Source organism: Rhododendron vialii, chromosome 7a (assembly GCF_030253575.1).
Source record: "Rhododendron vialii isolate Sample 1 chromosome 7a, ASM3025357v1".
Classification (NCBI taxonomy): domain Eukaryota; kingdom Viridiplantae; phylum Streptophyta; class Magnoliopsida; order Ericales; family Ericaceae; genus Rhododendron; species Rhododendron vialii.
Window position 1 is genome coordinate 15,103,982 of NC_080563.1, and position 21,792 is coordinate 15,125,773.

A 21,792-nucleotide genomic window follows, 5' to 3' on the forward strand; every position below is an offset into this window, starting at 1 on the left:
ACTCTCTACAAGCTAATCTCTAAACAAGTTATGGATGTGCTCCCTGTGGATTCGACCCCGGACTTCCGGGTATTATTATGCTTTCAACCGACCTAGCCCTACGCTTGGGGTGTTCTTATTCTAACACATAATATGGTCGCAAGTATTTTTGGCGCCATTGCCGGGGAGCACTTTTTTTTATAGCTTATTTTGGAGGTTCGCCAAATCATTGTAAATATCACGTTTCATTTTACTTTGTGTGGTTTATACTTAATCTAGTGGATACCTCTAACTCGAGTTTCTCAAACGTGAGGTTTAACGAAGCTCGAGTAAGTACAAATCACCTTTTCTTTTATTGTCTTCTTTTATCGAGGCGGCGGCATAGCCCATCTTGTCTGTTTATTTTGTTCCTGTTGCCCATTAATTCTCGAGATGGGGTTTGAAGTGTATGCGTGGTGGTCATCGTGGTGCCTTTCGGAGCCCAAATTCTAAAAGGTTTCATAGATCTTTTTCTCCTCCTTGACCCAAAATTCCTCGTCGGGTTCGAGTAAGGACACCACCACCCCAAAGAACTCCTTTGTCTGTAGGAACCCCTCATCGAGAAAGAATGGCCGGAAACGGTGAAGGCGAGATGCCGTCGGTTGTGCCCGAAAGGACTATGAGTGACTATCTGAATCCGGCTCGTACTACTCCACGGCCTACTATAGTCCTTCCGGCGGCAACCGTGGCGAATACTTTCACTGTGAAAATGCATCACATCAACATGATGCCATCTTTTTATGGCAAAGACAAAGAATGCCCGTACACTCATATGTGGGCATTCGAGGAGTTGGTATCCACAATAGTGTCCACGCCTGCTCTGAGTCTGCAAAGCTAAAACTTTTTCCATTTTCTATGAAAGACAAAGCCAAGATTTGGTTGAATAACATGAGGCCCCAATCCTTGACAAATTGGGTGGATTTATCAAAGGCTTTCTACATGAAATTTTTCCCCCCACATCTCACAAAGGAACTCATGAATCAAATTTAAACTTTCAAACAAAGAGAGGGGGAATCTTTTTATCAATATTGGGAGAGGTACAAGGATCTGCTTAACTCCATCCCACATCATGGCTTACCGGTTTTTCAAAGAGTCGAGTATTTGCTAAAGGGATGCTTTCCAAGCACCCGACTTCTTATGGATAGCATGTGTATGGGTGGAGTCATGGCTAAAACCCCTGATGCGGCGTGGGACTATTTTAAGGAGTTTTTCTGAAAAAACTCAAAACTGGGATTGCTCGAACCCTTCTGAAAGGAACGTGGTTAACCCGGTTCAGAGCAACTCCGGTAAATTTCAATTGAATGAGCAAAATGAGCTAGCCCACAAGGTCACCCAGCTTTCCCGCCAAATTGAAACTTTACAACTTAACAAAGTTGCTGGGATGGCCTCTATGGCCAAGGCGAAAGAAATTTGTATTTTATGTGAAGTTGCAGGTCATGCTGCGGGAGATTGTCAAATACTCCCCGCCATCAAGGATATTTTCCAAGGAACCGGTCCATCAGAGGTCAATGCCGTTAATCAACGGTTTCACCCTTATTCTCAAACTTTCAATCCGGGGTGGAAGATACATCCTAATTTCCGGTGGAGCGATTCTCAACCTCCCGGACCGTTTCAAGTTCTACCACCTCAGCAACACCAAGCATTCCGGCCTTCTCAATCTCAAGGAGCGCCGAGGTTTTTCCAACATCAACAACCACCAGGGTTTGCATCACCGGGACCTCCTCAAGGGCCAAATCAATTCCAACCTCAAAAGCGATCCTTGGAGGAAATTATGTCATCTTTCATGCAAAGCCAAACATCCCTCAACGAGCAAACCACTCAAACACTCGGGGAAATCAAAAATCAAATGGCGAAGTTGACTAATACGGTGGGGATTCTTCAACAAGAAAAGGGGAAGCTTTCGACTCAACCATAAGCGAATCCGCAAGGCACCAATTATGTGGCAGGCTCTTCGGTGCTTAGTCTCGAGCAAGCTAAGCCTATTATAATGTTGCGGAGTGGCAAGGAAATTGATACGGCCGTTGTTCCCAAGCCTAGCAAGCCACGGGTTACGCCAATTGTTGTGCAAGCGCCGGATGCTCCTAATGACTCACCAACCTCGGAACCCTCTCCCGTTGGTGAGCAATCGGCAACCCGCTCTTGCTCGTCACTACTAACGGGTCTCGGTTGATTTCCTTTCCTTTAGCTACTTAGATGTTTCAGTTCGCTAAGTTTGAAAAGTCCAAAGAGCGCAGATTAGCCACGGAGCTTGGATACTATTTCCAGATCGTAGATCCATGGATCATAGACGGTATCTCCCTATGGCCTTTCGCCCCTGAAAGTGTCCTTCCTTCTTAATGCCCAGGCATCCATCTAATGCATTCTTTTCGATCATGTAATCAGGTACACAGAACACCAACGCAATCTTGAAAAAAAAAAAAAACCAATTCTATTATCGAAAGGAAACAAATTAATAGCATCAAAAGATTAGTTAACGTTCTGGCAAGGTAAAATGCAGTTGTTCTCCTGATTCTCTGTAACGCCCCGAATTTTGGGTACGTTAAAAGACAATTTTTATTGAAAACTGAAATAGAGTCTAAGAGTTTGGCTCATTATTACATCTCAAAGTTATACAAGAGTACTTTAAAACAAACAAGGAGGGAACTAGGGTTCCTAACTACGGCTCCGCTTCTTCCTCCATCGGGGCTAGCTCTTTGGCTCCAAAGGCCTCCAAGGTGTAAAGTTCACCCTGTTCGTCTATGAGGTCTGACATATTATACCGGCGTCGCCACCAATATAATAGGTCAGGGTCACCAAAAAAGGCAACACCATGAGCTACAACGCTCAATAGAATAATCCAAACCCTCTAACCCTTAACTTACAAACAATATATCATAAAGTCAACAATTTCCACATAACACATACTAATCTAGCCAAAATAATTAACAATGACTTATCCGCATTCGAGATTCAATCAACGTTGGTGTTCAAGAGTTATGAGTTTTTCCTACGCGACATCTCGTAAGTTGTGTCTCGTTTCCCTCATTTCATAACCCATTCATTATTTCAAAACTTGTTTTTAACACACCCAACCTTGGTTCTGCCGTTTCGGGTTCCCAAGTATCCTCACAATGGTTCCGCCGTCCCGGGTTATCATTGGCACACATTGCATTGGCTCCTCTCCGCGGATAACCAACCACACACCCAACCTCGGTTCCGCCGTTCCGGTCTCCCGAGTATCCTCACAATGGTTCCGCCGTCCCGGGTTCCCATTGGCACACAAAACACACACCACACAATGGGCTACCACGTCCAGCCACATTGTGGTTTTCAAAACATTTCACCCTTTTCAAAACACGTCTTTTCATAAACCACACCTTAGGTGTCATGTTTCTACTTTCTCGATTTTCGTGTCTCGTTTTTATTCATTGACTCCGCGGTAGAACTTTTCACATAAACAAGCATTTATCGAAACTCAAAATGAAACCATCAAGATCATCCAATTCTAAACTACTTAACATGCTTGAATCATCAATAACGAACATCATGCATTTCATACGTTCCCAACAAAAGATAATCTTATCTACTTTAAATAAATGATTAAAGTTACTTCCTAATGAACTTATATTTAGAGTTAGGGTACAAAACTACTTTATACTTGGGATAGTAGATAAAGATAACTACAGTTCTTCTTGGCGGTGGTCGGCTACGGAGATTTGGTCGTCGGTTTTGGAATTCGGCGGCGTAACGACGTCGGTTTGCTTCGAAAGGAAAAGAGATGTACTTTCTTTTCCTAGAAACAACTTTACTAACTAATGTGGACTACTTTAGAGATCTATGGGTGGTTTTAAGAGGTGGTTTAGTGGTTTTGCTCAAGAACTCAAGAAAACTCAAGAAAACTAGAACTTTGGAAGCAAGAACACTTAAAATTTCTAGAGAGAAGGAAGAGCAAAGCTTGAAGGTGTGAGTTTGAAGCTTGGAATGGCTTCTATTTATAGGCCAAGACTCCCCTCTCTCTCTCTCTCTCTCTAGCCGAATCTCTCTCTCTCTCTCTCACTTTTCTTTCACTTGTCATGGTGGATTGATAGGTTGATGGGTGAAGTTAAGGTTTGCTTGCACACTAACCACCTAGTTTTAGGCTTGCATGGCTAGTTTAGTACCTTGGATGGGATTTTGGAAGATTTGTTGGAAGGAAAGGAGACAATGGTACAAGATTTGGTGTTTAAAGAATAATTGAAGGACAAAAGGTGATGGATTTGGAAGATATTCAACCCAAGAGTTGAAAGGTGAAAGAACAACAAGGTACAAGTCCCATCTTCTTCCTTCCTCCTTCCCTCTCTCTCTCTCCCTCTTCCTCCCTCTCTCTCTCGGCCTCTCTCCTCTCTCTCTCGGCCTCTCTCTCCTCTCCTCTCTCTCGGCCTCTCTCTCTTCTCTCACCCACATATATATGTGTGTGTATATATATATATATGCATATATATATATATATATGTACTAGAAAGACTAATACTAATAATATATAAGTAAGTACCTAAGTACAAGATTCTAGGGTTAAAAAGGTCAAGATTCTTCCATAAAACTAATACAAAAGGTACTAGTACTTAATTAATATAATAGTGTACTTTGTACTCTCGGAAATCTTAATAAAAGATTAGTTTAATAGGACTAGTACTTAGTTGGCAAGACTACCCTATGGACCAATGGATAATAAATCCCCTAATGGTTAATGACCAATGAGTAATAAAGGACGAGTACTTTAAATAATAAATTAAGTCTTATAAAAAGACTACATGTCCTTTTACATGAGACAATAACATATATGTATATATATATATATATATATATATATATGTACTTATCAGGATATAATATTTGGAAAAGCTATTGTCCAATGGGTAAAGATTACCCTAACAGTTATTGTCCAATGGTTAATGGTTACTAGGGAACTTTTTAAAGTAAAATAATCAAAAAGTACTCCCTCCGTCCCTTTTTAAGTGTCCTACTTCGTAACTCCAACTTATTAAAAAGACATTATCATTACACCTTTCACATCAACTTTTCCTCCACTTTTCCTACTTACCCATCATCATTACACTTTTACTCACTAACTTTTTAAAATGAAATCTACTTTTAGGGACAAAATAGACAATGCACCAACTTTTACCCCCTAACTTTACAAAATGGACACTTATTAAGGGACAGCCCAAAATGAAATACTGGACACAAAATAAAGGACGGAGGGAGTACTTTAAAGCAAATTATAAAAGTCTTTGCTCAAATCTTTCATTGAATCTTTTTAATATAAAGAATTGGGTTTCTATTATCCAATGGATAATAGTTCCCCTAACTTTTATCGTCCAAAGGATAAAGAATAAAATCAAAACAATAAAAGAAATAATTAAACAATTTCTAGTCTAGGGTTTGAAAAGGTTCAATAGGTTCAAGATGGGCAAAATGGTCCATCTATGGTTAGGGAAAAGTAACTAGGTGACTTCCTAGTTTGGTTATACCAACAAGTCGGTTAGAAGCTAACTAGACTTGCTAAGTAGGGCTTAAAAGTCAAAAAATGATCCTTGAGGGGCTAAAGTGTAATTAGGGTTTCTAGTCGAGGAATATGATGATAAGGCGTTCAATTGTTTGAATACAAATTACTAGGAATCAAATAAGAAAATCATCGAGCAATTAAGAGAAATTAAGAAATTTCGAATAACGACGAGATTTTTATTGAATGAAAAATCGGAGTTGTTACATTCTCCCTTTGTTAGCTGATTAATTAAGAAATTTAAAAAGTGAAAACGGTTATATAATGTAGACTAAAGGAAATGGATCCTCTCGACAGGGCCGGTTCTAATATTTTGGAGGCCTAAAGCCATATAAATATTGAGGCCCTAGGTTTTTGTAAGAAAAAAAATTAAAATCTAGGAGTGTCACGACCAAACCCAAAATTATAACCGGCTAGTGAAAAGAAATCACCAGAGGCCTAAAAAAAATCCTATAATATGCTGTTGCTTTAAAAAAAATACAAATGAATGTGGGGCCTAAAATCTCTAAATAATACAAATAGTTTGTAAGTGGTCTAAAAATCCTCCTTTTATACATGTCTTGAAATAAAATAGTACAACTCTTTCAATTCTTTTTATCCAGTCGTCACAAACTTGCCCTGAAAGGGTTTCATAAACACAAAACCAATTGAATGAGTTATGATATAGTTAAGCATGGAATAAATCTTTACGCAAAAACATTCAATAACTCATTTCAACATAATATAACCATCAGAGAGAGGGAGAAAGAAAGAATCGATAGTTTTCAGGCTCGAAACTATTAAACCGAGATAGATAGATAGAATCTAACAGTATATCATTCCAAAACAAGACATTAATGCATTCCACAAAGCATTTGAAAATACGATTATGTAACCAACGTATATTCATAACTCACACTTAATGCGTGAATCAACAAATACTACATGTAGTTTTTATCGGCAGTCGGCAATGGGTGGTGTGGATTTTCGACAGTGAGGTGGAGGGAAGTTCTCCTGGCCAAATAACAAAAAGCAGAGAGAGAGAGTTGTCTGGGAAAAGAAAAGGAAAAATGGGATTATTTTATGGGGAATTTGCATTTCAGTAGGAATTGGGCCAAATAATGCCAAATCATGGAGAGGTTTTTTTGAATTGTATAAATATGGAATGGAGGAAAAAAAAACTCCAATACATGAAACGGAGGGAAAAAAATTCCCCATACATGGAGTTGGTTGTAGTCGAATCTGGGTTTCCTAAGTTGCCCCTTCTATAAATCTAAGTTGCTCCTTCCATGGACCTAAGTTGTCTCTTCCATAAACTTCCTTGGTGTTCAGTTTATTAAGCATTTCTCCAATCTCGTTACCATTTCCATTATTTTTTAAGAAATTTGGGATTTGGGTTACATGTATATTTGGATTTTTAAAATACAGTGTCTTTCGGGTAATCTTTTAAAAAAAGAAAGGATATAGAAAATAAGGTGTGTATTTTCTAGCATCTACTTTATACTTTTGCTTTTAAATTTTAGGAATTACTACTTGAAATTTCTTATTTGGTTTTACTTGAAAATGTAAAGAAGTTATGCTACTAGCTACCAATTTGCTTCACTGGCCGCTTTTCTTAGAAAAAAATAAGATGCAACTTAAATCCATAGAAGAGGCAACTTAAGTTTAAACCCATATTTGACTACAAACTGACTCCATGTTTTGGGAATTGTTTTTTTTCCGTTTCATGAATGGAGAATTTCAATTGGTCTGTTTCATGTATAGAGAGTTTTTTTTTTCTCCGTTCCATATTTATGCAATTCCGTAAAAACCTTTTCTTGGCATTATTTGCCCTAACTCCTACTTAAATGCAAATTCATGAGCGATTTTGGGGTCAGAGATAGGGTGAGGTGTACGACTGAAAAATGAGAGGGGAGACAAGGGAGTTTATTATGGGTGAGCCCCATTTGATAACGGTGATAGATATATGGGATTCGTAAGGAGATGGGATTAAGATTGTGATTGGTAATGAGAAGGGATTGGTAATAAGAAGGGATTGATAATGAGTATGTTTGTTTGGGATGGGATTCGATGATGAGATTATAAATATTATGTTTGTTTGAGATGGGATTAGATGACGGGATTGGATTGATAGAAGAGATTGGTAATGAGAAGAGATTGATAATGAGGAGAGGATGAGATGGGATTATGGAGATGGTATTAGCAATACCCCCAAATAAGGGTATTAGCAATCCCACCGGATTGATAGTCCGGACCATTTTTGGGAAACCAAACATGGTATTGATAATACCCCCCACTCTACCAATCCAATCCCAACCCCTTGGAGGGTTATCAAATGGGGCCCTAGAAGCCAGCCAAATTAGACCGTCGGCTAGAAAAAATTCCACGCGAATCATGTTTCATGTAGTGCACCGAATCTAACGGTTCGAGTCCGTCGAGGAGCAAGCCGAGGCCAAGCTCGGCTACATGCAAGGTTATGACACGCATGGCTTAATCAAGCTTGGCAACCTTCCTAAAGAAGTAAGCCCTCAGCCGCGGCTGCCTTTAAGTGGACTCTTTAGGTTCGGCCACCCTTTGCATGGCGGCTCCGTAGAATTTCTCATCTCGTGTCGTCCGCCAGAGTCGGCGAAGACATGGGCTTGGCCACCTTTTCAGTCATGTGTTCTTCACGTGACAAGAACGGTTATGCCAGAAGATAATGATGAGCGCACATGGGAGGTGCCAGCTCACGTCAATACGGTTACCGGATCTATTCTGTGAGGTCACAATGACGGCATCTGGCTCGTGCAAGACACATGACGGTACTTGGAGAGCAAGTCGGGGAGACTCTATAAATACTAAAGGATGACTACTTTGAGAGGTACACACATTACGCTATCAAAAAAGCCCTAGTCTCTTACTCAATTCTCGATTCTCCACACATACTGATCCTCGCGCCGGAGGGCCTTGTTGGGCAACCCCGGCCAGCTCTTAGTCGTGCGTTCACTGTGCAAGGCTAGGCAAGAAGATTAGGAAACCCACGAGCCAGCTGAGGAGGACCGCGGATCAAAGAACCACGGGCCACACAATTGGTGAACCCAACGTGAAACTAAACTTCTGATCCAAACGGCTCGAACCTCCTTCATCCCACCCTCCTCCTCTCCACAACAACCACAGCTTCGATCACCATGGGCGGAGATTTGGCAGACGTCACCGTCTCAAGGGCCAAAGACGCCAATGGAAACATAATCCTCCCACCATTCCTGGAGAGGCACATGTCCATTTCACTTCCCCCCAGTTCAGGCCTCTCCCCAGTGGCAGACGATGTAACAGCGACCTACATCCGCTTGTTACAGCGTCGCGACAAAGATAGGGACAACGAGCTGGCAGCTCTGAGAGCGGAAGTCACCCAAATGAAACAACAGATACAGCGAGATACCACTCCTGCCACATCTAGATCCGCGGGAGGCAGAAGCGGGAGGCGACGAAAGCAAACACCACCCCCACCACCACCACAAAAACGTCTTCACGAAATCGGCCACCGCGGCTTCGTCAAAGACCGCCTTGGCATCCCACCAGACCCTGGTGATGCAAGGGAGATAATACTTTACAAGCGACCCACAACATCCGGAACACACCGCTCAAAGAGCAACCACGATCGAACCAATACTAGAGACACTGAGTCGTTCACAAGCACATACTCGACTGGTCGCGCGGAGTTCTCTCACACAACGGTTTCTCACCGTAGCCGAGATTCCGTGGAGACCAGACGCCATGTATCAGAACGTCTCGGAGAAATCCCGGCAGAAAATTTCGACAATAACAACCAGGCTCAACGGAACGGAAAAGGCGTACAAATTAAAGAACCAAACAACGAAACCAAATTCCGAAGGGACGGAGGGAGGTTTGTTGACGGTCCAAACCGGACGACAGCAGATTTACAAGACAAGCTCCGACATCGAAACCTTAAAAAATCCCCGGACAGAGACTCCAAGAGAACAAAGACGGATGGGCATGGCAAGCCACCGCACCCTAGTTTTGAGCGGCAGCACAAGGACCTCGGCGTTTCTCCCTTCATGACCCACATAATCAACACGACGGCCGAACCCAACTTCCACCTACCGAAGTTTACAAAATTCGATCCTACCACTTGCGAAGCGTACACCCACCTGATTCGCTTCCGTCAAACCATTGAGCTATGCACCACGAAAGACGAAATCAAATGCAAAGCATTCCCATCCAGCCTCGACTCCCTTGGACTCCAGTGGTTCAACAAATTGCCCACTGGATCCATACGGAAACTAGCCGACCTCGAACGCGCTTTTAACACCCGTTTCATCACAAGCAACAGGACGGCCAAGAAACCTGAGTCATTGTCCCAAATGCGGAAACTTACATTCGAAACTCTCCGTCAGTACGCCGAACGATACTGGCAATTGTTCAACGAAATTCCTGGAATCGACGAGTACTGGGCCGCAAGAACCTTCAAAAATGGCTTGGAAATCAACAGCAAAATTCTGGATGAACTTGCTATTCGACCACCTCATGGGATGGGTGAGTTGATGCGCATCGTGGAACGTTTCTGCACTCTTGAGGAATTTTACGCGGACCGTGCAGCTCAAGGGCTAACAAACTCAACTACAAGCTTCCCAACGGTCACATCTCAGCTGCCAGCACTAGTCATAACGTAGCAGCCTCAGCCAAAGAAACTTGTCCACAATATCAAGGAAGGAAAAAAGCGCCAGCCGAAAGCACACGACTATGTGGCCGAGACCACATACTTCAAAGAACCCATCTGGTCTTTTTTGAAGGAGATCATGCGGCAACCTTGGTTCGAATGGCCAACGGGAAAGCTGGGCACAGACACTGGTCAAGCAGATCAGAACCCACTGTAGGGGGATGAAAACAATTGATGCTTTCTGATCAACTGGATTGCAACGGCTTTCTCGTGCCTCTTCACCGGAACCCTAATTCGTCGTCGGAACCCTAATCTGCAAAATAGATAGGGGGTGAGCGCACCTCTGCCTCTCGTGGCAAAGGCCCTCCGATGCCAAAGTTAGTATCACGTACTAGCAGTCAAAACCCTAATTATCAGTAGGAAAGCAAGAATGCAAAGTATTGCGTACCTTTTACCTCTAGGCTTACTCTGTTTATATAGACATTCGGATGCTTGGCACCCAAGCATCCCTATTGCCATAGGATTCCCAACTCGTATAGGAAACCCAGGATATCAAGAAGTCTCGTTTCCTTTATCAGTTCATTACCTTAATCCTTGTAGGACTCTTTTCCATAACAAGCCGAACATCCCATACTCGTTGGGTATCTTTATCAGATCCTATATTCTCGGGATCTTATTCCTTAACGGAATACTATTGTTTCTGGACTCTTCCAGAATGTTCCTTATGCTCCAATACTTGACTGAAGTTCTCTCTTTTGTTCGGCCATCTCGTTGCCGAACAGACTTCCTGGACCAGTTTACTTCACATGTAACTTGGTCCTAACATAATCAGAATGTCTCTTATCTGCCGAATAGATAGTTTACACCAGTGAGTTGTCATGTCATTGGCCTTTATTTAGCCGAATAGATTGCATGGACCAAGGACTTCCCATATCGTTGATCCATATCACTGTTCCTCATACTGCCCGGCGATAAGTTCGGTCGTATTCACCACGTGCTCCTAAACATCACGTGTTCGGCAACTAAATGTATGTGCTCGGGAATACCTCCCTACAATTGCTCCTCAGCTTCATCTATTTACCACTGTTCGGGGGCAATATATGATGCTTTAGAAACAGAATTTTATTTAGACCAGACTCTTCTGATCCCGTGCAGTCATAATTTCAATATGTCATTGATGCCTTTTGGCGCCTTTGTTATTATACCTTTTCGAGGTAATGACTCCACGTGGCACGTATCGTATGCCTATCATTAATTTCGAACTGACGTTCTATGAAACAGTGTCAGAACGAACTCTGCTTTCCGTTACTTTATCCTGTAACGGCGTAAGAGGAGACGTTTCGTCTCCGTTTCTCACCTTTAAACCCCAAAAAAGGGCTCATTTTGGGTTTCTCACCCAAAACTTCAAACTCGCTCCTTCTCTCTCTAGAAACCAGGTAAAAACATCCCACCATCCGCCATCACCGCCGTCTGCAAATTCGATTGCACTCCAGGGAATCGTCACATTATTCTTGTAAGATTCTCGTTCTCACTCCATTTCGTCTGCTTAGGTTTCCCTCTGAGATCTCACTCTCAGATTCGTGGGTTGTTTCTAGGGTTTCTATTCGTTCCCATTTCCAGTTTTTTCTTCTTTTCTGAATATACTCATGGCTGATGATAATGATCACCCTCCTAGACCCAGTAAATTTAGGAAACTCTGTGAAACCCCAACTGCCATGGCGGCATTTAGGTCTAAGTATAGCATCCCTGATAATGTGGGGCTCGAACTCGCCCCTTTAGGAGCAGATAGGGATGGTGGCTCCTGGGATAGAATGTGCATCCCTATCGTGGCCATCGTCGAAGGTGGAGTCCGATTTCCCCTTCACCCACTACTCCGCCAGATCCTAAACTGGTATCGTCTCACCCCCATGCAAGTATCAACAAACGTCTTTAGGCTGATAATGGGTGTAATAGCTTTGAATAGGATTCTGGGGACCCAGTTAGGAATTTGGGATATTCAGTGGTGGTACAGTATTGTACTAAACCCTGAGTATAATACCTACTATTTCAAAGTTAGAAGGGCAGAAAAGCGTCTCGTGCTCAACCTGCCAGACTCCGCTCGGGATCATGAGATTGATTTCCTTTGTGTCACTGGAGCCTTTGAGCCACTAGGAGAGGATGGCCAAGTGCTAGGGCTCCATTGCCCCCACATATGGGGTTATCCACGTATGCTCTTGCTTTTTATCTTTTGCAATTTCTTCATTTACTGCTTTCTCGTAGCTTTTTATGTGCCTAATTTTGGTTTTATAACTCCAACCTTGCAGCTGAAAACGTTAACAAACGTCCTAGACGTGAGCCGAGCTACGTCCGAACAGAGGACATAAACAGGATCCTAAAATACACAGGAGAACCAGGTACCCGAACAGCTGGTCGGGGTCGAGACGCTGATATACTGCTGGGATACGACCCTTCATACAGAGGGGTCATTGATAGAAGACTTGCCCATCCCAGCACCAGTGCTGCCTCTACTTCCACATCAACTTCTCCTCAACAACGTATTTCAAGACTTCAAGCTGGGGTTACTATTGCTGGTCAACCTAGTGAAGTTCCCATTTCGGAAGGCGTGCCACTTCCTCGTTTAAGACTCAGAAGATCTACTCGTGGACCAGTTTCTGAATAGCAACAGCCCGAACAACTGGTTCCAAATCGTGATACCAGCCAGTCTCCCTCATCCGGTTGTTCTCGATCACCAGGTACAATGACCCGTCAACCTCTTAATCTGAGCTTTCTACTTATTGTCTCCACACTGGGACGTGGTGCTACCAGTAGGGTAGCATCAACTGGCGCCCCGCCCCCACGATCACGTCGCAATGGGGGGGGATCAGTAAAATCGTCCTCTTCTCCTCGTGAAGAGGATGGTCCCCTTGATGCTGCTAACGCTCATCGGGACAAACGACCTAGGTCTGAGGACCCTGCTGGTTCTGTTTCACAATCTGATACAGAAACCAATCTCCCTGTGTCACCAACTACTCAAGTGCTTCCACAAACATGGACTCCTTCATTCCCTAGGGGTGACCGTCCTGTTCATGTTGGGGACAGTGCTAGTTCATCAAAAACAACACTTGCCCTAGCTCAAGGGTTTCTGCTCCCTGTGGATATGCAGAAGGAATCTGGATCTGCACCTGACCGGCTAGTATCCACTGGTCTCGTCAGTGGTATTAAGGTAATATCTAAAAACCTTTCCTCAAATAAGTTGCAAACTTAGTATTGTACTTTACTAACTCTCTCTGGTAACCCATAGTTTATTCAAAAGATGGTTGCATTGAATCAAAAATTTTAAGAGGTTGAACAAGAGCGCAATAGGCTGTTGAGAGATAACACAAGGCAACTTCAATCAATGACAAGGCTGGAGAGAGAGAGAGACAAGGCAAAGGCGGAAGTTGCAGCGACCAAGGAGAAACTTGAAATTGCCAAAGAGGGTCTCAGTCAGGCATTGTCCGAAATCGACAATACAAAAAAGGCGGCCTACGAAGATGGATACCAGAAGGGCTTTGATGCTACCACTGCCAGTTACGTGGAGCAGATGCCTGCCATCCAAGATCAGATCTGGGCTGCCTGCTGGGAGGCTTGTTTGACCAGAATGGGGGTTGCAGAAGATTCGCCCCTCTGGGAAGATAATGACTTGCCGAGCACCCGTGCCCAGACCATTCAACAACCAGCGGAGCATCCAGTAGATGACATTGAACAGCAGATCGAAGAATTTGCCAATGCTGAAGAAGACACGGCTGTAGATGTGCATCCTGTTCAATCACCTGCTCGGGTTTCAACCCTAGAGCCCATTGACTTGGAAGAGAACGTAGTTGAAGATGGTGCTGATACTGAGATCAACACTAACACTCCAGAGGTCCAGAATGTGGACTGATTTGGTTGCTGGTCCTGCGTGACCATAAGCGTATTTTGGCCCTGTGAGGCACCAGTACAATTAAATACTTTGTTAACACAGGTATTCGGCCCTTCATGGCATAACTTTTTTGCTCGGCTATCGTCATGTTTGCATCTGTTCGGATGCAAATAGTTTTAACCTTAAGTATTTCGTACTTTGATCCTGTTTTGCTGTTAATACGTAGCAAATTTTGTGAATCATCATGGCCCGTACTTTGTCTGGTACTTTTAAATGCTCTAAGTATCTCATACTTGAGAGCAGCAGTTTAAGTTTCACGTACTCACACAAAAACTTCTAAGTATCACGTACTTAGAACTACTTGTGTTTTGATAACGTTTAAGTTTTCACGTACTTAAAATTCCATACAAGTGTTGCATACTTGTTAAGTATCACGTACTGAAAAAAAAATGGTCTAAGGTTCTCGTACTTCAATAGTTGTGGCCATCATATACAAGCCAATTGTTTTTCCAAGTGTATCGTACTTTAAATTTCATACAAGTGTTTTCATACTTGTACTTATTTAAGTTTCACGTACTTTAAAGAATCATACTTGCGTTTAAGTTTCACGTACTTAAACAAGGCATACAAGTGTGCTCATACTTGTTAAAGGTTTTTGAAAATCACACAAGTGTTTCATACTTGTGTTTAAGTGTCACGTACTTAACTGTTTGAAAATCACACAAGTGTTTCATACTTGTGTTTAAGTGTCACGTACTTAATAGCATACCCTGCTCCCCAATACGAATGAGGGAAACCAATCTCGTAGTTCGTATGTAAAACAAATACCAACAGTTATACTAGAAAGTGATTTTATTCAGAATCTATAAAACTCAAGAGGGCTGTATTCGTACCTCTTTGTAACTAAAATAATCAAAAACTAGAACAAGGGAATTATATTCGTAATTCCCACACAATCACGTAGTGCAAATCTAAGACAGATTTTAATACTTCTAAACAAAGAACTTTCGTAGATTATGAACATTCCAAGGCCTTGGGATTGGATCACCATCCAAATCTGCCAATCTATAGGCTCCTATGCCTACAATCTCAGTTACTCTATACGGGCCTTCCCAGTTGGCCCCCAGCTTGCCTTCGTTGGTCACCTTGGTGTTGCCGAGCACTTTTCGTAGCACGAGGTCCCCAACACCAAATTCTCGAGGATGAACATGCTTGTTGTAGCTTTTCATCAGCTGTTCTTGGTAAGAAGCAAGATGTACCAAGGCTTTTTCTCTCCTCTCCTCGGCGAGGTCAAGCTCGATTTGAAGGGCCCTGTCATTGCCTCCACTTTCAACCAAAACGGTCCTGTTGGTCGGCAGACCCACCTCCAGAGGTATGACAACCTCTGTTCCATAGGCCAATGAATAGGGGGTCTCTCCCGTAGACCTCCTAGGCGTTGTTCGGTGAGCCCACAGAACTAATGGTGACTCGTCAGGCCACTTTCCCTTAGCTTTGTCCAGTCTTTTCTTGATTCCATCAAGGATAGTTTTATTAGACGCCTCTGCTTGCCCATTACTCTGAGGGTAGGCTGGGGTGGAATAATAATTTCTTATTTCATACTGGGCACAAAAAGCCTTGAATTTCTTCTGAAATTGGGATCCATTGTTTGTGATTAATGAATAAGGGACCCCAAAGCGAGTGATGATGCTTTTCCACACGAACCTTTCTATCATAGGTTCAGTGATTTTGGCCAGTGGTTCTGCCTCAATCCACTTTGTAAAATAATCAGTTGCTACAAGCAGGAATTTTCGATTCCCAGTTGCTTTGTGCAATGGACCCACGATATCCATCCCCCATTGAGCAAAAGGCCAGGGACTTGTCAAAGGCACCAGATCTTCGGCAGGTGTTCGAATCATTGGTGAGAATTTTTGACACTTCTCACAAATCTTCACATACACCTTTGCATCTTCTTGCATGTGTGGCCACCAGTAGCCTTGAGTAATTGCTCGGTGGGCAATGGATCTCCCTCCACATGGCTCCCACATGTTCCCTCGTGGATGTCATGGAGAAACTTTTGTACCATCTCAGGATGTACACATAGTAAATATGAGCCTGCAAGGATTTCCTGTACAACTTACCCTCTGGGGACAGCCAAAACCTAGCAGATTTGACCCTTATTTTGTGGGCCTCCTTTTTGTCAGATGGGAGTATCTCGTCTCGTAAGAACTCCATGATTGGGTCCATCCAACTTGGTCCTTGGTTCACGTCCAAGACCAAGTCTACACTCCTCCCAATGCTCGGCTCATTCAGATATTCGACTGCTACCTTCCTTTTGAACTCAGTAGGCACAGCCGCAGCCAACCAAGCTAATGAATCTGCATGGGCATTCTGTCCAGAACTAATTTGCTCAATATATACCCTCTCGAAGGTATCAAGCAAGTCCTTGGCTACCTGCACGTAAGCCAACATCTTTTCATTTCGAGTTTCATACTCGCCGAACAGCTGATTCATCACAAGCTGGGAATCACAATACACCCTAACCCGTTCTGCTTTAAGGGTTTTTGCACTCCTCAATCCAGCCAGGAGTGCCTCATATTCAGCTACATTATTCGTTGCACTGAATCCAAGCCGAACAGATAGTTCAATCAGAACTCCTTGAGGAGGAAACAGGACTACCCCAATTCCAGAACCAGTATTACATGCTGATCCGTCAACGAATAGCTTCCACTCCGTGGGATCCTGTTCGGCTGAAGGTTGATCCTTCATGGATGATGTCCCAGTCACCTGTTCCTTTCTCGTAGGAGGTAGGGGAGCCACAGTGGGTGAAAATTCTGCCACAAAATCAGCCAACACTTGGCCTTTGATTGTTGTGCATGGCTGATATTCGAGATCGTACTGGCTTAACTCTACGGACCATGTCAAGATCCTTCTCGAAAAGTTTGCCTTTCGTAGCAATGATTTTAATGGAAACTCAGTATAAACCACAACCTTATGGCTATGGAAGTAGTGTGGCAATTTCCTTGTGGCTGTCCTAAGTGCCAGGACAAGTTTTTCTAAAGGCAGATATCTCGTCTCTGCATTCAACAATGTCTTGCTAACATAATAAATAGGGATTTGTTCGATCCCCAAATCCCTCAACAGGACTGCACTTACTGCATGCTCGGAAACAGCTAAGTACAGAATTAAAGACTCACTTGGCTGTGGAGTTGACAATAGTGGGGGTTCGGCCAGGTACTTCTTCAGGTCCTGAAAAGCTTGCTCACATTCTGCTCCCCATTCAAATCCCTCCCTCTTTTTTAATAGCTGAAAAAAGGGTCTGCACTTGTCGCTTGACCTGCTGATGAATCTGTTAAGTGCCGCTGCCATTCCAGTCAGCCTCTGGACTTCCTTGGTAGTTTTGGGACTCTGTAGTCTCTGCAAGGCATCAATCTGATCAGGATTTACCTCTATCCCTCTCATGGTTACCAAATGGCCCAGGAACTTTCCTGAACCAACTCCAAACGCACACTTCGAGGCGTTGAGTTTTAGTTTATACTTCCTTAGGATTTCGAACACTTTTTTTAAATCAGTAATATGCCCTCCTTTTTCTCGACTCTTTACCACCATATCATCTATGTAAACTTCCAAAGTTTTCCCAATGAGCTTCTTGAACATAATGGTTGCAAGTCTTTGGTATGTAGCCCCAGCATTCTTCAGCCCAAACGGCATGACACTGTAGCAGTATAACCCTCGTGGTGTGATGAACGAAGTCTTCTCTTGATCAGGTTCAAACATAGCAATATGATGATATCCTCGATATGCATCGAGAAAACTCATTCGCTCGTAACCAGAGGTTGCATCAACCAATTGGTCAATCCTGGGCAAAGGAAAACTATCTTTAGGGCATGCTTTGTTTAGGTCTGTGAAGTCCACACAGACACGCCACTTCCCATTCTTCTTCTTTACCATGACAGTGTTGGATAACCACTCTGGGTAATAGACTTCACGTATTGCTTTGGCCTCCAGTAAACGATCGACCTCCTCAATCACTGCATCTACATGCTACACGGCTGCCCTTCGTTTTTTCTGAATGATCGGCTTGTGCTGAGGGTCAATGTTTAAATGGTGACAGATCACATCTGCATCCACCTCGGGCATTTCCTCTGGCACCCATGCAAAAACATCAATATACTCTTTCAGAAATCTTATCGATTCAGCCTTTTCGTCTGCCGGTAGTGATTCTCCAATTAGAAAATATCTTTCAGGATCAGTCTCGTTGATCTGAATCTTCTCCAATCCTTCAACCACTTTTTCAGCCGGGCTTCTTCCAACATCCTCGATGGTTGGTTGATCTGGTACTTCTAATGTATGAACATGGTGGACCTTTGGGGCTGTTTTGATGATGGAAATCAAACATTGTTGTGCCATCTTCTGGTTGCCTTTGAGGACTTCAATCCCATTTGAACCTGGGAATTTCACCATCTGGTGATAAGTCGAGGAGACTGCTCTCATCTTGTGCAACCACGTCCTCCCTATAATCGCGTTATAGGAAGAAGGGACATTGACCACTAGAAAATCTGTTCTCAACACTACTGACCCAGCCCGAACAGGTAACGTTACCTTCCCAAGGGGCCAGACTGCTCCTGCACCAAACCCAATGAGAGGCGTTGTAGACTGCTCTAAGTCTATTTGGGCCAACCCCAGCCTCTTGAACGCATCGTAGTACAACACCTCTGTACAACTTCCTGAGTCCACTAGAATTCTCTCGATGTCATACTCTCCAACTCGTAGGGTTACGACCAATGCATCGTTGTGGGGTATTTGGACCTCCCCCAAGTCATCGTCAGTGAATGCTATGCTCTCGTTGCACACATCATTCTCTCGTCCTCTCTTATTTCCCAAATGCATCACATGCTGATCGTGTCTAACTTGCCTTTGCAACAGCCTCACCTCATTCCTCGTATAAGGTGTAGCCAACCCATGTATCATATGGATCACACCTTTAGGGTTTTGTTCGTAACCCAGCTCCATAGCTTTCCCTTTTTCCTTTGGATCCTCTTGGATAAATTCCTTGAGATAGCCCCGAGAGACCAAATCATCAAGGTGCCTCTTGTACATCTCACAATCCTCGGTCATGTGGCCCCAATCTTTGTGGTAACTGCAGTGCTGATTCGTAGCACGTTTTGCATCCTTGTCTCCGCCTAGACTCGGGGGCCACTTGAAATATGGCTGATTCTTTATTCGATAAAGAATCTTATATATTGGTTCCTTCCAAACCATAGTGATAGAAAAGAAAGCTTTTGGGTCAGGAGCTTGCTTATCTTTGTACGGCTCTTTCTTAGCCTGCCCATATTCCCTTCTCTCTCTATAAGTCTTGGGCTCTGGCTTATCCACTTTTTTGGCAGGTGCCTTTGGCTGTTCGGCAACCGCCCTGCCATCCTCACGGAGTATGTCATCCTCCATTCTGGCGTGTTGCTCTATCCGTTCCATCAATTTAGCCAGTGTGGCTATCGGATGTTTATTCAATGAATGACGCAACTCTCTTCGAACAGGCAGACCAGTCTTGAAGGTAGCAATTGCGTACTCCTCACTGCAACTTTCAATCTCATTGAAAGTCTCCCAGTACTTCTTTGCATAATCTCTGATCTGCTCGTTATCCTCCTGTTTCATGGTGGAAAGACTCTCAAAAGTCTTTGGGGCTTTTCTGCTTGTCAAGAACCGAGCAGTGAACTCCTCGGCCAACTGCCTCCATCCCGTATGGATCGTGGGGCCAGTTTATGAAACCAGGATAAAGCCACCTTGCCAAGACTGGAGGGAAACATCTTGCACAAGATGGAATCATCCCCTTCATGCATAAACATAGCCTGTTGATAATGTTGTATGTGAGCCACGGGATCCGTATTTGTCTCGTAAAGTACGAATGCACCGTGCTTCACTCTGCTCGGCAACCTAGCCTCTTGCAGCCTCTTTGTAAATGGGGAGGCCGCAATATTACTTAATGCCTTCCGTGCTGCTTCTCGTGCAGTCACTGTCCCATCCTCGAACTCCTTGGATTTGTGAGCCGTGGCTTTGGCCCAATCAGCATCAGGTCTCTCGCACCTGTCTCGATGATGTTTCCTAGTTCCCTCCTCTTCGGGGGTGGAACTTTTGTCTCTGCTCCTCCCTTTTCGTGAAGAAGCCATTCTCTCGGGTGTTCGGCTTTTACTTCTTCTTCCCCTTTTTCTTGGAGAAGCCTCATAACGCCCTATGACAGGACTTCTGCTCCTTCTTCTTCGTGAATGGGTCTGCTTATGGACTACCAGCGCCCTTCCATCTCTTGGGGAATGCCTACGAGAGAGTCCAGAATCTTCTGGGTGCTCTCGTATCCGCTGCAACTCCTGTATCTCATACTCTCGTTTCTTAATCAAACGAGCATACTCCTCGATTTCTCCTCTCTTTTTATCTAAGAGATCATTGTCATCGTGTATACTTCTTGAACGGATGTCTGACTCATCCCTTCGATGTGACCTACTCCTTCTCGTGGAGCCAGTAGCAGTTTTGTCTCTTTTTTCTTTGGAGTTACTTCTGTCACGTCTACCAGTTGGCTTTCTCGGAGCGCCTGGTGGGGATTTATCTCTTCCTCCATCCAACTGGTCCTTTGGACTAAACGGAGTAACTGGATCTTCTTCCATCATGATTACTTTTTCAAAAAAGTTGGTTATTTTCCCACAGACGGCGCCAATTGTAGGGGGATGAAAACAATTGATGCTTTCTAATCAACTGGATTGCAACGGCTTTCTCGTGCCTCTTCACCGGAATCCTAATTCGTCGTCGGAACCCTAATCTGCAAAATAGATAGGGGGTGAGCGCACCTCTGCCTCTCGTGGCAAAGGCCCTCCGATGCCAAAGTTAGTATCACGTACTAGCAGTTAAACCCTAATTATCAGTAGGAAAGCAAGAATGCAAAGTATTGCGTACCTTTTACCTCTAGGCTTACTCTGTTTATATAGACATTCGGATGCTTGGCACCCAAGCATCCCTATTGCCATAGGATTCCCAACTCGTATAGGAAACCCAGGATATCAAGAAGTCTCGTTTCCTTTATCAGTTCATTACCTTAATCCTTGTAGGACTCTTTTCCATAACAAGCCGAACATCCCATACTCGTTGGGTATCTTTATCAGATCCTATATTCTCGGGATCTTATTCCTTAACGGAATACTATTGTTTCTGGACTCTTCCAGAATGTTCCTTATGCTCCAATACTTGACTGAAGTTCTCTCTTTTGTTCGGCCATCTCGTTGCCGAACAGACTTCCTGGACCAGTTTACTTCACATGTAACTTGGTCCTAACATAATCAGAATGTCTCTTATCTGCCGAACAGATAGTTACACCAGTGAGTTGTCATGTCATTGGCTTTTATTTAGCCGAACAGATTGCATGGACCAAGGACTTCCCATATCGTTGATCCATATCACTGTTCCTCATACTGCCCGGCGATAAGTTCGGTCGTATTCACCACGTGCTCCCAAACATCACGTGTTCGGCAACTAAATGTATGTGCTGGGGAATACCTCCCTACACCCACGAAAAAAGTGCTCGTACCACAACGAGCTCGGTCATTACACAACCGCATGCGCACCTTACAAAGCACTATTGGAGCGTCTGGCAGCACAAGGCCATCTCGATCAGTACATCGATCAAACCAAGACACCCACCCGTCCACTTGCTGGCAATCCCAACCCAGATGAACTGCTACCGACGATACACGTTATCCACGACCCCGTAACAAAGGAATT

General features: G+C 43.7%; 1 protein-coding gene and 1 non-coding gene across 2 annotated transcripts in view; one reads left to right on the forward strand and one right to left on the reverse strand.

Moving 5' to 3' along the window:
- LOC131333679 (ubiquitin carboxyl-terminal hydrolase 21-like) overlaps positions 1–21,792 on the forward strand; it is a 75,699-nt gene that overhangs the window by 13,526 nt on the left and 40,381 nt on the right. The gene's annotated exons all lie outside the window — the stretch shown is intronic.
- Positions 988–1,094, reverse strand: LOC131334985 (small nucleolar RNA R71). The gene has a single exon (XR_009202379.1). It is a non-coding gene; the product is annotated as a small nucleolar RNA R71 (small nucleolar RNA).